The sequence below is a fragment of the Pangasianodon hypophthalmus genome, chromosome 7, assembly GCF_027358585.1.
Source record: "Pangasianodon hypophthalmus isolate fPanHyp1 chromosome 7, fPanHyp1.pri, whole genome shotgun sequence".
In the NCBI taxonomy this organism is placed as follows: domain Eukaryota; kingdom Metazoa; phylum Chordata; class Actinopteri; order Siluriformes; family Pangasiidae; genus Pangasianodon; species Pangasianodon hypophthalmus.
The window spans coordinates 12,028,833-12,046,884 of NC_069716.1; the positions used below are offsets into that span (position 1 = coordinate 12,028,833).

The 18,052-nt window shown below is 41.9% G+C and overlaps 1 long non-coding RNA gene across 1 annotated transcript; it reads left to right on the forward strand.

The window, feature by feature from the left end:
- The first annotated feature begins 1,990 nt into the window (after positions 1-1,990).
- Positions 1,991-11,210, forward strand: LOC128318631 (uncharacterized). The gene is made up of 4 exons (XR_008302039.1): positions 1,991-2,088; positions 2,186-2,475; positions 4,250-4,327; positions 4,491-11,210. It is a non-coding gene; the product is annotated as an uncharacterized LOC128318631 (long non-coding RNA).
- The last annotated feature ends 6,842 nt before the right edge of the window (positions 11,211-18,052 follow it).

Genomic DNA, 18,052 nt, shown 5'->3' on the forward strand with positions numbered 1-18,052 from the left:
AGACGGAGCGGTCTCTAAACTCACGCCGCGTAGTTTGCCGGAGTTGGATGTAATCCAATTTATTGTCCAGGGAGCAGACATTGGAGAGCAGGATGGGAGGGAGAGCCAGCCTGCTAGGGTTTGTTTTAAGCCTAGCATGGACCCCTGCCCTCTTGCCGCGCTTCTGCTTTCTCGCGCACCGCTTGCGACGTCCCCTCCCCCGGCCACCGGCATCAGGCGACGCCAAGGGCTGGAGGCCTGGTCCCCGCAGCAAGCCGAGATCGCGTAGCTTCTCCAGCAGATCATCATGCAGAGTAGCTGTAGTGTTATTTCTGAAGTTTAGAAGTGTCTGGCGGTGGTATACACGAACACCGGTAGCTCTGATGTCCATGTCCCGTTAAACGTCGGGCTAAAGGCAAAAATAGCACCATTTTGTATCCGGAGTGGCTGCTGCGTTCTGCCGCACCGCCATCTTGGATTCAATGTATGTTAGCCAGGGCCGTTGTCAGGAATTAGTCGAGGACACAAGTCCAAGTACTCAATGGGTTTATTAATCGTATCAAACAAGACAGAGACGTAATCCAAATACGATGTCAAAAATAGGCAAGGGTCAGGTGATGAGCAAACAACATGAACTGGACTAGGCAGAATCACAAAATGACAAAACCAGAACTTGATCTGAAACCTGAGAGAGAAACAGGAATCAAACACTGTCAAACACTGAGTGTATGAAACACTGAACATATACATCACGAAGAACAAAGAAACATGGGGGCTAACAAAAACAGGTGAGAGTAAACATGACACATTAGGAAGACACCCAATGACATGAGAGGAGACAAGACATGAACCAAAACAAAAACACACGTGGCAACGTACACAAACACAAGACAATGCGGAAGTGAGTGCAGTAGAGCTGCGAGCTGCACGGGATCATAAAAAACAATACTAAACACCTTTCATCAAACTGCATTTTGACAGTTCTAGGTGAAAGGTCGTCCAATCAGAGCGCGCCACGTCACGAAGTCCCTCCCCTTTTTTATCCAATCAGAGCGCGCAGTGTCAGGAAGTCCGGCCCCCCTTCAACCAATGAGATTCTTCTTTTTTTCTCAGATGTCCCACCCTGATCCCCCTCCCTAATTTTTGTGGGTCCGTTCATGCACATCTGTGTTCTGTGCGTGGGTCCGTTCACGCGCTTCAACCCCCATTTCTCTCTCACCCCCCAGTCTGGGGTCCGTGCAAATTATCCGGCCAGCGCACGAGGTCGGATTTCAGGCCGCTAGTGTCATGCCATTCCACTCTTAAACTCTAGCTAATATTTAATACATCTTAGATAAATTTGGATTAAAGCTAGCTAACAAAAATTCCCCAATTGAAAGAGTTTAGCAAAAAAACACAGTGCTTAGCATCAGTTAGGTTAGTTTCACTATTATATTTAGCCACGTTTTACCAAGAAGCATACGGGGAACATTTATATGTGTTATAACTGTTATATGCAAAAAATATATTTTAATTCGAGCATCACATTTTATTCTGTTTCCCAGCACGATCCTCATATTCTGAAAATATATTTTATGAAAATATCCTCATACTCTCTTTTGTCAGCTGAAAATTATATTTTAATTCATGTACCAGGATTCATTCTGATTCTCTGCAGCTGCATAGCACGTGTTGACAGAGGGGTCGCGACAGTCTACCCCTCCACCCTCTAAAGTGATGATATGAGGCGTCAGGTGTATATAGTTGCTCGAGAACTTGTGACAGGTGTATCGGTGGGAAAAGAACTTTAAGAGTATATAAGAAACGAGACAGTCTAACATTTTCCATGAAGAAATTTGGGGATCAACATGATGGCTCATGGTAAGAAAACTTGTTGAAATTATAAGGTATTTCTTTTCTCTTAAAAACATTGTTTAAATTAACACTTTATGTATTCTCAGCTTTAAAAGTTCAAGCTGAAATTCACCAGGTGCCTGAGTATCAGGGTAAGCTTTTCTATTAATTTCTCTTTTATTTTAACCCTTCTGTACGTTTTTTAATATGTTTTTCTCTTTAATAAAGTTATAGCGGAAGAACTAGAGGGTATTAGCCTCACTCAGACGGACCCAGGTACCGTATCTCTCTCTGTGTTTTTTGTTTTTGGCCTCTGTTATTTAGTTCTGGTGAAAAACGTTTTTCTTTTTTTTTTTTTTACTACGCGTGACAGATTTTACATGCGGTATTAATCCTGATGAGTTTGCGAGAGGATCGGGAAGCGACAGTCTCGCCGATGATTTGGATTTGATTCTAACCGGGGCTTTGCCAGTGATCTCGCAAGATCGCTGCGTTCCGTCCTCTCCTCCGAGAAGCGGAGATGGTGTAATAGAAATATCAACAACTCCGAGGCCAGTGAGGCCGCAAGTCGCAAGCGTGACACCCATCTTAAAAGCCTGCGACGCGCGAAGAGACGGAGATTAGTCAGTAAGAGTCCGTCGCTAGTGAAGAGGTTGTTTACAGGTATGTCTTTTATTTCAATATTTATTATTCATATACAGTCAGGTCCATAAATATTGGGACATCGACACAATTCTAACATTTTTGGCTCTATACACCACCACAATGGATTTCAAATGAAATGAACAAGATGTGCTTTAACTGCAGACTGTCAGCTTTAATTTGAGGGTATTTACATCCAAATCAGGTGAACGGTGTAGGAATTACAACAGTTTGCATATGTGCCTCCCACTTGTTAAGGGACCAAAAGTAATGGGACAGAATAATAATCATAAATCAAACTTTCACTTTTTAATACTTGGTTGCAAATCCTTTGCAGTCAATTACAGCCCGAAGTCTGGAACGCATAGACATCACCAGACCCTGGGTTTCATCCCTGGTGATGCTCTGCCAGGCCTCTACTGCGACTGTCTTCAGTTCCTGCTTGTTCTTGGGGCATTTTCCCTTCAGTTTTGTCTTCAGCAAGTGAAATGCATGCTCAATCGGATTCAGGTCAGGTGATTGACTTGGCCATTGCATAACAGTCCACTTCTTTCCCTTCAAAAACTCTTTGGTTGCTTTTGCAGTATGCTTTGGTTCATTGTCCATCTGCACTGTGAAGCGCTGTCCAATGAGTTCTGAAGCATTTGGCTGAATATGAGCAGATAATATTGCCCGAAACACTTCAGAATTCATCCTGCTGCTTTTGTCAGCAGTCACATCATCAATAAATACAAGAGAACCAGTTCCATTGGCAGCCATACATGCCCACGCCATGACACTACCACCACCATGCTTCACTGATGAGGTGGTATGCTTAGGATTATGAGCAGTTCCGTTCCTTCTCCATGCTCTTCTCTTCCCATCACTCTGGTACAAGTTGATCTTGGTCTCATCTGTCCATAGGATGTTGTTCCAGAACTGTGAAGGCTTTTTTAGATGTCGTTTGGCAAACTCTAATCTGGCCTTCCTGTTTTTGAGGCTCACCAATGGTTTACATCTTGTGGTGAACCCTCTGTATTCACTCTGGTGAAGTCTTCTCTTGATTGTTGACTTTGACACACATACACCTACCTCCTGGAGAGTGTTCTTGATCTGGCCAACTGTTGTGAAGGGTGTTTTCTTCAGGGAAAGAATTCTTCAGTCATCCACCACAGTTGTTTTCCATGGTCTTCCGGGTCTTTTGGTGTTGCTGAGCTCACCGGTGCGTTCCTTCTTTTTAAGAATGTTCCAAACAGTTGTTTTGGCCACGCCTAATGTTTTTGCTATCTCTCTGATGGGTTTGTTTTGTTTTTTCAGCCTAATGATGGCTTGCTTCACTGATAGTGACAGCTCTTTGGATCTCATCTTGAGAGTTGACAGCAACAGATTCCAAATGCAAATAGCACACTTGAAATGAACTCTGGACCTTTTATCTGCTCATTGTAATTGGGATAATGAGGGAATAACACACACCTGGCCATGGAACAGCTGAGAAGCCAATTGTCCCATCACTTTTGGTCCCTTAACAAGTGGGAGGCACATATGCAAACTGTTGTAATTCCTACACCGTTCACCTGATTTGGATGTAAATATCCTCAAATTAAAGCTGACAGCTTTAGCACATCTTGTTCATTTCATTTGAAATCCATTGTGGTTGTGTATAGAGCCAAAAATGTTAGAATTGTGTTCGATGTCCCAATATTTATGGACCTGACTGTATATATATATATATATATATATATATATATATATATATATATATATATATATATATATATATAAACGGATCATTAAACATTCTTCTAATCCCCTACAGATTCAGTCGAATCACCCACGTGTTCACCCGCGTGTTCAACCAGGGAAGTGGGTCGTGGATCTCAATGCGTGATTAACGGTGTGTTATATATATGTTTATATATATATATATATATATATATATATATATATAAACATATATATAACACACCGTTAATCACGCATATATATATATGTGTGTGTGTGTGTGCGTGTGAGTGAATAAGTTTTTTGATACGAGCCTTCTTTTTTAAAACAATCAGAGACCGAAGCGGAGACCGAATCGGATAACGGCCCCGAACCAAATCAGGAAGTAGAGCAATGTCAGAGAGAGCGCCAGGGTCCCACCTTTGACAGCGTCAGAGATCTGGTGGAGGATTACCTAAGGATCTCCGGGGAGAGAGGGGTGGCGGGCGCTATCGAGATCCCTCAGCACGGAGTAACTCATGATAAAAAGGGTTTCTAGTTAAAAAACTCGACAGTTCAGAAAGTTTCGGGTTGTATACAACAAAAGACGACTCTTTCCGGGCGGTACTACTCTGCTGTTCGGATATTAATCTATATTTTTATTTATTTATTTGTTTATTTATTTATTTGTTTATTTTTTTCTTTTATTTTTTTTGGAGGGGCGAATAAATAAAATGTCACATCTCGAGGTTATAGAAGAAACAGATTTCGAACACAGGTTCGTCTGTCCTTTATCTTGTGTAATAGCAGGCCCTAGTGGCTGTGGGAAAACCTGTTTTGTAAAGAGTGTACTGGAATGTTCTGAACGTGTCATGAATGTCGTACCCGAAAACATTGTATGGGTCTACACTTCTTACCAGCCTATGTACGATGAATTGCAAAAGATGAATAAAAAGATCAAATTTGTCAAAGGGCTTCCTGATTCTTTCAAAGATGAAAACCTGTTTCCTCAGGTCTTAAACCATTTGATCATTCTGGACATTATCTTTCAAGCATTCGAACGTCCTGAAGTGGTTAAAATTTTCACTCAGTACAGACACCACAGAAACATGAGCATCATGATGCTGACTCAAAACGTGTTTCAGCGAGGTAAACACAACCGTACCATTAGCCTGAACAGTAATTATCTGGTATTGTTTAAAAACCCTCGGGATAAACTACAGGTGAGCGTATTAGCCCATCAGATCTTTCCCTCGCAAAAGGGTTATTTCTTGGAATGTTTCGAAGACGCTACCAGAGATCCTCACGGCTATTTAATCATCGACCTCACCCCGGGGTGCCCAGACATATACAGGCTGAGGAGTGGTCTGCTTCTTCACCAGCGCTCGACCGTGTATGTCCCAATAACGTCATGACGGGTGACGTTCGCAATACAAAAAATGCACCCCTTCGCAATACAAAAAACTCAAAAAGTGGAGAAAAATTATCAGGCTGTTGGCGGGTGAAAAAACCTGTTTAAAGAGCAAACATAGGGTTCTGAAGAAACAGACTGGTGGGTTTCCTCAGGGTCGCAAGAACAAATTAAAGGAGAGTGGCAGGGGTTGGAATTCGAAGGGGGAATTTGTTTATAAGGGTGAGACGGCGAAAGGGTCTCATATGATCAATTTATTCAAACATCTTTCTCTCTCCAGAAATCTCCCGCCAGTTGGATGCAATTTCTGAATACTCTATCGGAACTGAACGTCCCTTTATCTTCAGTAAATAACCCGCACGCTCACGAACAATACTGCTCCCTGAAGGAAGGTACCGTTACCGGTTTAAAATCACATCCTAAAAGCGCCTCTGCATCGTTATCCCCACGTTGGATCACACCCTCGGCACCTCACACCTCTAAGAAGCTCGGGAGCAATAAACGAATCGTTCTGTCCCCTCGATGGATCGAGTATTTGCAATAATAATAATTATTTTATCAATAAAGAGTTTAATTAATCGAATCATTATGCGTACAGTCTTTCATTTTTCACAACTTGTATTCATAAGCAGATAAAGAACAACGACCCTGTCCCCCGCAGTAACCGCTTTTATTTTTAACCCCACATTTTTTCACAAAGTCATACACCATAAGATCGTTTTTTATCAAGTCCTCCTCATCGTACAAAGACAATACTTGGTCGAAAGATAAGCCTCTGGCTCGCTGGTAAAGATAATAGACGCAGTGATCGACATAGACTGTTGTAATTGAGCGCTGTAGTACTTGATGTTTTCGGAGCGTTTTTCCAAAAACTGCAGGATGCTCGAAGTCCGGGGGAAATCCGTAAGAGTCAAAAAATGTGGCTTCACCCCCTTTTTTCCAGGGTTAATGCTAACCAATGCTCGCCGGGCATGTGCGTGTTGACCACAAAGTAGGCGGGAGGTCTAAAGGGCGGATTCAGACAGGGTAGGTGGTCGGAAGCCCACACGCCACGAAATACGTTCCTCGGAAGATGCTGCAAAAGACTCTCTAGCTGAAGATTATCCATGTTTAGTAATAATTCACCAACACCTGTCTTTTAGAGTCAATCTCTAGAATAGAATCGTAACAAGCGTAGACGATAAGAGTATTGGTATTCGCTAAAGGCACTCTGAATCTCATCTCCAGTCTCAAATTACCGCTCGATACGACCGACAACGCATCATTGTCGTCGGCCGGGTTGAGATTAAAAGCGAACAAGGCGTATCCTTCTTTAAATTCGCTGCGGTTAATACTCAGAGGTAAATCTTTCAGATGTCTCCCGGTAGCCATGAACATGTTGTAAAACTCTCTGACGGATTGTCTGTTTTTAAATTGGGGCTGGAAAGCCTTGGCGGGGATCTGTCTGCCGTCCTGACACAGAGCCAGGTATTCTACGTCGTTATGTACAAAGTTAAATGGGGACAGGTCTCTTCTCCCCGTGAATGTTTCGTGATGCACCATACCTAAAACCACATATTTAGGAGTGGTTCCGAGAAATAGATTCTCCTGGTTACATATCCTAGAGTTTGCTGGGATGGAATAGGTTTTAACGATGACGCGTGAGAGGGGATAGAGAGCGTTGGCTTTCATCAGGGCCGCTGCGTGCCCTAACCGCACGGCAGGGGCTACGGTCACTTTTTTCACAAAGAGAGATGCTCCCAGCACGTTCAGCCGGAATCCCGAGTCGCGCGCTCCCATGAGACAGAATGCGTCGCCTGCACGTGTCAGTTTGACCCTCAGGTCGACCAAGTTCAGCAAAAGTCTCTCACAGAAAAATATGTCCCCATGGAGAGGGCCAAGCAGGTGCACTTCTCTAGAATTAGCGCTGTAATCCTCTGTTAGGACCATTGGCGATCACTACAGAGTCCATGGCTCCTGCCGTGTCTTTGTAAAAAAGACTGGCGGTGAATTGACTCCCGAGGGTATCCGGTGAAAAGTTGAGCAGAGTCTCGATCATGGCACGGTAGGGATGTGTGGCGCTCAATTGGAAGATTAAACGATCCCCCAGAATGACGTCGTATTGACTGAATATCGTATTCAGAGGGTAATTGATGAGCCTTACCGCTGCCGCGTCGGCCAGGTCCCTACCATCGGCGTTGGTGATTTTCACGCGGAGATGCAACATGATGTCGTTCAGATCCAGATACTTTTCCCCATCTCCGGGGGTGAAAAACACGATGGGTCCCGTGTCCCGTGATGGCGGACACGGGGGAGATTTCGTTGTATATTTTATCTTCAATCGAAAGCCGAGTCATAGGTGCAGAAAATAGATCCAGCTCGCGCAGCGTGCACTCGGGGGATTTCTGATGCAAGAGAGCCATGTTTTTTTGTTTGAATTTCCCCTACGTCAGTTAAAATATATCGGAGCTCCGGGAGGGTTTCCTCTTCGCGCGACCGCTTCTGCCAACTGTTTTCTTCTTCTTACCCGTCGAACGTTTATTAGAACTCAACGAGAGGCGCTCCCCCGGAGGTCGTCTCCTCACCCTTCGTGACAAAACCACGATCCCCCCGACTCCTCTTGTTTTTTCCGATCGTCGAAGCTCGACATTTTCCCCACCACTCTACCGACCGCGTCCGTAGCGATACGGGTGGCGGCCGTTTTAAGATGGGGTTTGGCAATGTCAAACCCTTTTTTCAACAGGGGAGATACGAAACGAAACAGTTTTGAGAATATCGAGCCGATACCACGGCCGTACATTACAGGGGCTCCGTAAAATCCTCCTAACTCGCTTCCTGCCTGATTTTCGTAGTAACAGACGAATCTGTGAGAGTCTTCCATCGCTAGTAACTGAGCCATTTTATTTTTTAATCCATTCTCCGACACCCTCGAACATAGCTTCTTCCTCTCCGGCCTGAGATTGAATGACGGTCGCGTTAAAGGATGGATTATATATATTTATACACCGTATGTTTTTGGTCTAAAGTGAAGCTTCCTGTAAGTGAATTCTACCTCTTGGTTCTGATCCGTTTTTATCTCGACCTTTATGTTCTCGATGTGCCATTTGCTCAGCGGTAAATAATACTGCAGGTCGAAATGCAATGTGACTACATCCCCATACGCTCCGTGCACATCGACCACCCTCATCAGCGGGGCGTGAGCGTCGCCTATCAGCTGAGGGCGAACGGCGTCGCAGTAACAGAACATGTGATAAAATCCCACTCGTAGATCATCGGGGTATTCGGCCAGCTTCCTGTCAAATTCGATCCATTCTCTGGGTCTCACACCCATAATGTAAGCGAACGGTGGGTAAAACCGCACATGAGTCTGACCGCCCGCTTGGAAATCGAATTTTCTCAGATAATTGTTGTAGGACAGGTAAATATCAGAGTTGATTTTTCTAAACGAAGCATCCATCTCCGTTTTGAACTGTCCCAGGTTAGTGAATTTGTGTTCTTCGGGTACGGTATACCAGGTATGAGGATAGGAAATCTCCGTCAAGGCGATCTCCCATTCCCCTTCCAGATCGATATGCTGGGCCAGATCCATGTGGTAACTGGAGATTTTGTTATCTTTAAAAACATCGAGGCTGGCGTTGGATGGCAGGATGATGTAAAAATCCTCGTGCTTTGGCCCGTACATGACTGGGAAATGATGAGCCCTCGCAGACGTCGTCCGTTTTTTACATATTTTTTAAATTGCTCTCTCTGATCCAGCTGTTGAATTTCTTGGGCCAGTTTTTCCACTGTACAAAGACCTGATTTCGGTACCTGAAACTCGTATCAAACACCCCTCTTAATTTCGATATCCTGATGAGATCCCCCGTCTCAAAACCCATCTTCAATCTAGCCTTCCGGACTGGCAGCTTTCCGTACAGGTTCTGAAACACTCGATCGACGTTCTCCAAGGTCACCTGAGCCGGCACCATTTTAATGCTGTTGTGATAACTGTTATTGTAGCTTTTCACCAAGTCCTGCAGCACGTCGAGGTATCGCAAGGTGTTGTTAGCTGTGAAATATCTCCACATTCGACCTTTTAAAGTACGATTATTAATATTTTGACCACCGAAGCTTTGAGTTCGCTGTATGTGGAAAAATGCACGATGCCGTGTTTTTTCATCAAACCCTCCAAAGCCTTGTTAAAAAATTCTTTTCCGGTGTCGGTCTGTAACTTTACAGGTGTCTGGCTTTCAGAGAAAACGGATTCTAGAGTCTTTACCACCTCCGTGGATGTTTTTCTTTTGAGAGTTTTGACGTAAGCTTTCTTGGAAAATACGTCTATGACCGTTAATAAATAATTGTACCCATCATTATAAACCGATAAAGCCTGCATATCGCACAGGTCGGCTTGAAATTGGTTCAAGGGACACGGGGCAAAAACTCTATTTCTAGTAAAATGTATTCTGGCTGGTTTGTGTAGAGTATAAGCATCCTGCTCCGATAAAAAATCTTTTACCCTTTCCACAGACGGCGGCTTCCCCTTTTCATCTCCCACGGCCCTTCGCAGTCTTTCTACCCCTCCGAAGCTACCGGGATCGTAATACGCTTTTTTCATCGCACGCTTCTCGGACATGGCCAAACCGAAATGAGAGAGAAAAAGGCAAGGACTGAGATTCAAATTCTTTTTATACACACAGAGAGAGGCGAGATTCTTTATTCAGAATCTTGCAGTAAAGTGGGTTTATGGTTCAGCTACCCACTAGATGACAGTAGTAGGTAGTTGTAAGGGGATTTTCATGTTCGCAGGGAGTGAGGAGCGAGCAGGCGCATGCATCAGAAAAGCAATAATGTTGTTAGCTTGGGCAGCTTATTTTCATGTCTTCAGGTATTGTTAATAAAGACATAAGATACAGAGCTGTTGGCTCGGCGTTACTACAACTTTTTATTCAACTTTTTTTTTATACACACAGAGAAAGGTGTGATTCTTTATTCAGACTTTTTATTCAACTTTTTTTATACACACACACACAAACGTTATTAATGTTTTATCATAAACAAAGTTTGAACCAAGATTGAATGACCCAGAATACCGCATAGTAGCAGCAAAAACACACTGAATAATTGAATATATAATAGTATAGAATAAAATATAAGAGGTAGCAGCAAAAACACAGTGAATAACTGAATATATAATAGTATAGAATAAAATCAAACACACGCATGCAAAAACTATATACATATACGTGTCAGCAGTAAAATCAAACTACAAGCGTATATAATAGCTAGTGGCACAGCAAAAAACACAGTGAATAATCGAATATATAATAGTATAGAATAAAATATAAGAGGTAGCAGCAAAAAAACACACCGAATAAATGCATATATGATGGCATGGAATAAAATCAAGTTAAACAGGAATATCGGCACTCGCTGACTAGCTTTGCGAAACGCTCTATTCTCTCCTCGTAAGGTTTGATATCATCGTACATTCGGTAGATGCGCTCGTAGATCGATCCTCCTGATCTATACCCCAGCAAAAGAATCTCTGTTGCTGTCCTAATTTCGCCGCTCTTGCACGTCTCGTAAAATCCGTAGCTGTCCATATATTTCTCAACGGCTTCGATGAACAGTGGGTTCCACAGCTTCCGCACCACACCGTGAAAGCCGGTCTGATAGATGTTGTCGGCCGGGTCGAGCAAGCACGTGTGTTGTCTCTGGCTAGGATGACTGATCCGACAGCCGTTGCAGCATTTGGCTTCGGCGTACATTGTCAGAGCCTTGTTGAGTAAATGAAGCACCGCTGATTCCAGACATTTGAAAAACTTGATCCTCTGCAACCAGCATGAGAGCGGCGCGTCAGGGTTGTCGATGAACGCCCGCAACAGGTCATCCGATCCGTGGGGTGAGTTCTCCTTCGAAGGAGTGTCCTGAACGTCCATCTCCGCGGGATCCTTGCCAGTGTCCCCCGAGACGACAGTCTCCTCGTGCCCCGAGACGACAGGTTCCTAGGAGCGAGGGGGTGAAAGCTGTTGCGAGAACTCAGGGCTCGGGGGTGGGGTCGGCGGCAAAGGAACTGCGTTAAGAATGGAATAGCATGACACTAGCAGCCTGAAATCCGACCTCGCGCGCTGGCCGGATAATTTGCACGGATTAGGGCAGGACATCCGAGAAAAAAAGAAGAATCTCATTGGTCGAGGGACTTCATGACGTGGCGCGCTCTGATTGGACGACCTTTCACCTAGAACTGTCAAAATGCAGTTTGATGAAAGGTGTTTAGTTTTCTTTTTGATCATCCTGAAGGCTTTGCCTATTATTGACTTATTATTGGCTTTGCCTACTGTTGATGAAAACACTGTTCAGACGTTGATAAGCCAGCTACTAAAATCTGGCTTGGAATCAATAGATTACCTTAAATATGTAAGGCAAGAAGACATTGCTGATCTGCTACCCATTATTCAAAAGCAGATGAATTATAAATTAGTAATTGCCAAAATCTTACAATATATCTGGAATGTACTATATACTGAACAAGCAAAAACACAATTTTATTTCTATTAACATGACCATGCTAGCATATTGTTACGATCACCAGCTGGAGTGCCCATGGACTCCACTAGAGGGCACTCCACCCCGGACTCTTGCCATTGTTCTCAGGACTCCATTTCCCATGTGTTCCTTGCCCCACCTGTGTCATGTGCTACCCTTGTTTCTGTGTCATGTTCTGATTGGTTCCTTTGTTTTGTGTGTCATGTTCTCATTGGTTGGTTTTGTCATGTGTTCTCCCTGTTCTGTATAAAAGTTGCTCACACCTGCTCCTAGGTTGCTGATTATTGTTTGTCATTGTGTGTCTATAGCCATTCCTAGTTTTCGAGTTTCCGCGTCTCCTAGTTTACCTGTGTTTTGACCCTTGGACTGTTCTCCTAGTTTTTGATTGTTTGCTGCCTGCCCTGACCATTGCCTGTATTTCGGATTACTCTTTTGTCTCTGCCTTTGTTTGTACTGTTTGCTGGTGCACGACCCTGCCTGTTTTGACCACGTTTGTAATAAAAGCCTTGCATTTGGATCCCCAACTCTGTTGTCGACCCCTCACGTTACACATATCTGGTAGCACATTAACATTTGGGATGCAACTGCAGTAAAGATAATTGTAGGAAACCAAAGGACAGTGTAACACTGAAAGGTTTATGACCTTTAATCTCCTCACTATACACACTTTATTGCATATGTTCAGAACTTTTGATTGATATCTAATAAAATGAATACATATAAAATGGCACCATTATATTTGTTATATAACTGTAGACTATATCTATGTGAATGTATGTATGTAACATATGTCAAGTATATGTCATGTTGACTTTTGGTCCATAGTATCTGATACAATTTTAGAAACAGAGGTTGTCACTTTGAAAGACTTTGGTTCCCCCTCCCTTATAACAAAGCCATGGGCAGAGACCTTCCAGGTACCATGGATCCTCATGCCTGTTGAAATTCAAACAGCCATCTCTGACGGCAAGAGACCTTCACCTGCAGCAGGACTGCAAATGGTCAGAGTACTGGCAGATGAAATGAGAAAATATGAATCAAACCCTACATACTCACAATGTCTCACTGTTTGCCAAAGCAGTGTCTGCCAGTACCCTAAGAATTTTACAGATCAGCGTGGTAATGGTCAACTTTTATCAGGCAGCTATACTTCGCTCTTAATTCAAGTTAAAACTTGAAATGAAAACTTAAATTGTACTAGTAGTTTTCAGCAACACCGTTCATCAGGCTTTGGGAGTAAGCGAGGCTCTACTGACACATATGGGTGTACCAGATTCCAGCCTGTCCTCCCACCAGAAGAGATGTGACACTGTAGAGATGAAAGACCAAAAGTTGAAGGAGATTTACTATGTGGTGTAAAAGGTGTTGAGACAGCAGAAGAAAAGCAGCTGATGGAAACCACTTTCTATCTCCAGCATCACCACATAAATGCATTGCCAGCGTCAGCTATTGCAGACATGAGGGAGAAGTGGCCATACTTCTTCATTCAAAAGGGGTTCTATGCTCATTTTCAGCTTTAAATTGATCTCAGTGTGCTGTGTGCACTTGAGCTTGGTATGGAGGAAGGTGGAAGAGCCTTGTGGAATTCGATAAGAGCAAAGTTTTGAACATTGGATGGTAAGTCTTGAGGGACACATTGTCTGTGAGGGCACACAGACGACTTTCTTGACTGGGCTTGCTGCTGTATTTTCCACATTCTATAGCTTCAATCTTTAATATCTAGAAGAAGCAGTGTGCACACTGGAATTCATCCAAAGGTTAGATTCTTTCATATCCATTTCACATGAAAACCTTGACTGATAAGGCATGTAAGCCTTAATATAGTGTACAGCAATATTAAAATATAATGGGCAAACCAAATTAGATATTCAATTTATTATTAAAACCCTAGAATAGACAAAATGCCTCTATTAGTTGGTCAGCGTTGTTGCAGTGTGAAGTCATATGTGGTTAGGCTGAACCCTGCACTTGTCTCTTGATCATTGAGCAAAAAACAGTAAGCTAAAAATCTCTTCCATTCAGCCTTTTTGCAGTTTTATGAAGATATTTAGCTTACAATTTCTCACTCAGTGGAATAGGCCAAGGGCTGAGTCTGCTGTAATCATATGTCATTACTCCCCAAAGTGCAAAGCGATTGTGACTTACTAGTGAAAAAATTTTGTAATTTGAAATTTTACTTAAATAAAACTTTAAGACGGAAGTGACATTACGCCCTACATTAGTGCCATGCAGAGTTTGTTTCCACCTCGTCTGACTTGAATATTCAAATCTTACTAAAACCTTGATTACGCAGATCATGTGTTAGATTAGAGTTTGTACTATTTTTTTAAATAGTAGATCTCCTAAACCGAACTTGCACCCCATTATAGGTATGGACTGTGTAAGTGTGGCAAAATTTCATTTTCATTTTAACAATCTCAATCTCTTGGATCGCAAGACCCTGCAGCTGATAGTGAGGACAGATGAGAAGATCATCGGGGTCTCTCTACCCTCCTTCACAGACATTTACACCACACGCTGATGTGTGGCTGACCCCACACACCCCTCACATAAACTCTTCACCCTCCTGCCGTCTGGCAAACGGTACCAAAGCATTCGGGCCCTCACGGCCAGAATGTGCAACAGTTTCTTCCCCCAAACCATCAGACTCCTCAACACTGAGGGACTGGACTGAAAACGCACACACACTCAACTGAACATCACCCCATCCTCTTTGCAATTTTGCACATACCTGTATTCAATTTCTGCCGATACAAATATTTATTATATACTGTATATTGTCTTATTTATATACTGTATATTATCTAAACTGAAGGACTTTGAATGGGACTTCATATAAGTCAGTGAGCTTACACACACTCACTCTCTCCATGACCGTAATGCTGTCTCACTTATGTTTATCACTGTAAACAGCAGTCACTGGCTGTGTTTGAAATTGTATACTGCACCATATGCTGTATACTCAGTTTTGTTTGTAGTATAGTATCCATTTGAACCGTGACAAATGTGACAAATATCTTGGAAAATACTATAGTCACATGACTACCAGGCTTAAGACATGTTCACCAGTACACATATTTACACCTGACTTATTAGAGGGAGTAATAAATGACCACAATACAGTATGTCACTTCAAACATAGCCAGACTCTCTCCTAGTTCCCTCTCTCTCTCCCAACCCACCACACCCAATTTATCTTCCTCCAATCATCATGCAGATAAACCCACATACATAATTTGATATTGGTAATGTGGTATTTTGTCCGTCACATAGTCTGATGCCTGAAAACGCTAAAGTTCATTTACACTTATATGACAAGTATTACCTTATGTATTTTATTGAAGGTTAAAGAACTCTAAGTTCTTTTCAGACATAATGTTGAATTTTGTTTTATTAAATTTGCTGATAAATGTCTGAGTTCATTTGTTTATGCAAAGAAAGAGAATATGTTTAGCATGGACTAGAAGCAGCTTTTATAAGCTTTTTTTATAAGGTGGTCGTTTTTTATAGATGTTGTCACAATTTGGTTTTCATAGTGCAATTATTGATATATTTCGGCCACTGTATGCCAGACCATGCACACAAATTAAAATGAACAGTTGTATATCAGATTCCCTAATTCTGGAAAGGGGTACAAGACAAAGGTGTACACCTCACCTCTCCTTTTCGCTTTATTCATTGAACCATTTGAGCCAGTGGATAAGACAAAATGCTAACATTAAAGGAATAGAATTGGCATCTGGGAAACATAAACTTGCCCTATTTGCTGATGACGTACCAATATATTTATTACAACCCACAACCTACCATGGTTAATAACCCTCCTTGAATAGTATGTGATGCTTTCACTGTACAAATCAGAAGACCTAGTTACATTAGAAAGAAGTATTGGAATTGTTAATTTGCCTAAAGAAATTTCAGAATTATTTGAGCTTAATTATAGTTCATTAAATGCTAAGATAAAGTCAGATTTATTGAGATGCCATTCACCATTTGAGCTTGAACTGTAGAGCTAAATCTATTAAAATTAATATTTTATTAAATTTTATTTTATTTTTTTCAAACTCTCCTGGTAGAAGTACCAAATCAGCAGTTTGTTGAATGGGACAAGTTAATATCAAGATTCTTTTGACAAGGAAAAAAACACCTACAATTGAGTATAATATATTACAACAAAGAAAGGAAAAGGGAGAATGAACCTTCCTTGCTTACATGATTGCTATTATGCAGGTCAGTTAAGGCCCTTAGCTTGTTGGCGTAATGAAACATTCAGAGCATTGTTACAAGGAGTGTCAATAGCATCCATGATTACAGATAGTAAACTAAAAAAATACAATGACAGATAAGAGTAATCCATGGGTTAACATTGCTTTGAAAATTTGGCAGGAAACCGTTAAATTATGTGGTTTACTAAACTTAGGCTATTAAGATGGTTTGCATATGACACAGATTGTATCCCAGATAAACTCGATGATAGATTTCGGTCCTGGGAACATTTCTGAGCTTTGAATCTTTGCAGATAAAACATGGTTTTGAACAAAATTATTTTTTCAGGTAGCTTCAAGTCCAGCACTATTTTAATCAAAATGAGCTCCAAATATTATAAACAGGGGAGGCAGGAACACTGAAAGTATTTATGTCTGCATGTAAATGGAAATCAACCTGTTCAGCCATGTTGAACAAGTTTTTGTCACACCCCTACAAAAATGATACCTGGATATTGGTACAGGATGTTGGAGACACTGTGGGCTAAATGATGCTAACCATTATCATGATTTTTGGGGTTGCATTGTTGTCACTCACTATCTTGCAGGGTGATACACAGAAATTTAGAAGCTATTTTTTGGAAATGACTTTCCTTTTAAATGTGATATATTTGGGTAATATTCCATTCATAATGTGGAATAACAAAAACAGGAAATTGGTTCTCACACACTTCACAGCTCACAAAAAGGCAATCACAAGAAAATGGTTGAATCCAGAGCCACCTACTGTTAATGAGTAGATGTAATACATGTTATATATGCAATAGATCGTCTTCCCACTCCTAACATGCAAAAAGAAATATTTAACCAGATTTCTATGAAATGGACTGAGTATATAAACCCATAAGGTCAGATTTTTGTTGAATTGATGAACATGTGAAGGTATAATGTACACTCACAGACCACTTTATTAGGAACACTATACTAATACTGATTAGGGCCTACTTTTGCTTTCAAAACAGCCTTAATTCTTCATGGCATGGATTCCACAAGATGTTGGAAACATTCCTTTGAGATTCTGGTCCATGTTGACATGACTGCATCACACAATTCCCGAAGATTTTTAAGGTGTACTTTAATGCTGCGAATCTCCCATTTTACCCCATCCCAAAGGTGTTTTATTGGATTCAGACCCGGTGACTGGGAAGGCCATGGAAGAACTTTGAACTCATGGTCATGTTCATGAAATTCTGAGCCTACCGTCTATGTGTATCAGCAGAAATCAAGATTGATCAGACCAGGCTACGTTTTTCCAGTTTTCAGCTTAACAGTTTTAGTGAGCCTGTGCCCACTGCAGCCTCAGCTTTCTGTTCCTGGCTGACAGAAGTGGAACTGAGCTATCTGAGTTACAGTAGTCTTTCTGTCAGCTTGACCCACTCTGGCCATTCTCCATTGACCTCTCTCATCAACAAGGCATTTCTGTCTGCAGAACTGCTGCTCACTGGATGTTTTTTCTGCTGTTCACTGGATGGCACCAACAATCATGCCATGGTCAAAATCACTGACATCACATTTTTTCCCCATTCTGATGGTTGATGTGAACAAGCTGCTGGCCCATATCTACATATTTTATGCATTGCACTGCTGCCACATAATTGGCTGATTAGATAATTGCACGAATGATTAGGTGTACAGGTGTTCCTAATAAAGTGTTTTGTCAGTTTATAATAAGTATGTGTATGAACATTTGTGGAATGTATGCTCCCCATGTTCTATCGTACATAATTTGTATTAAAGG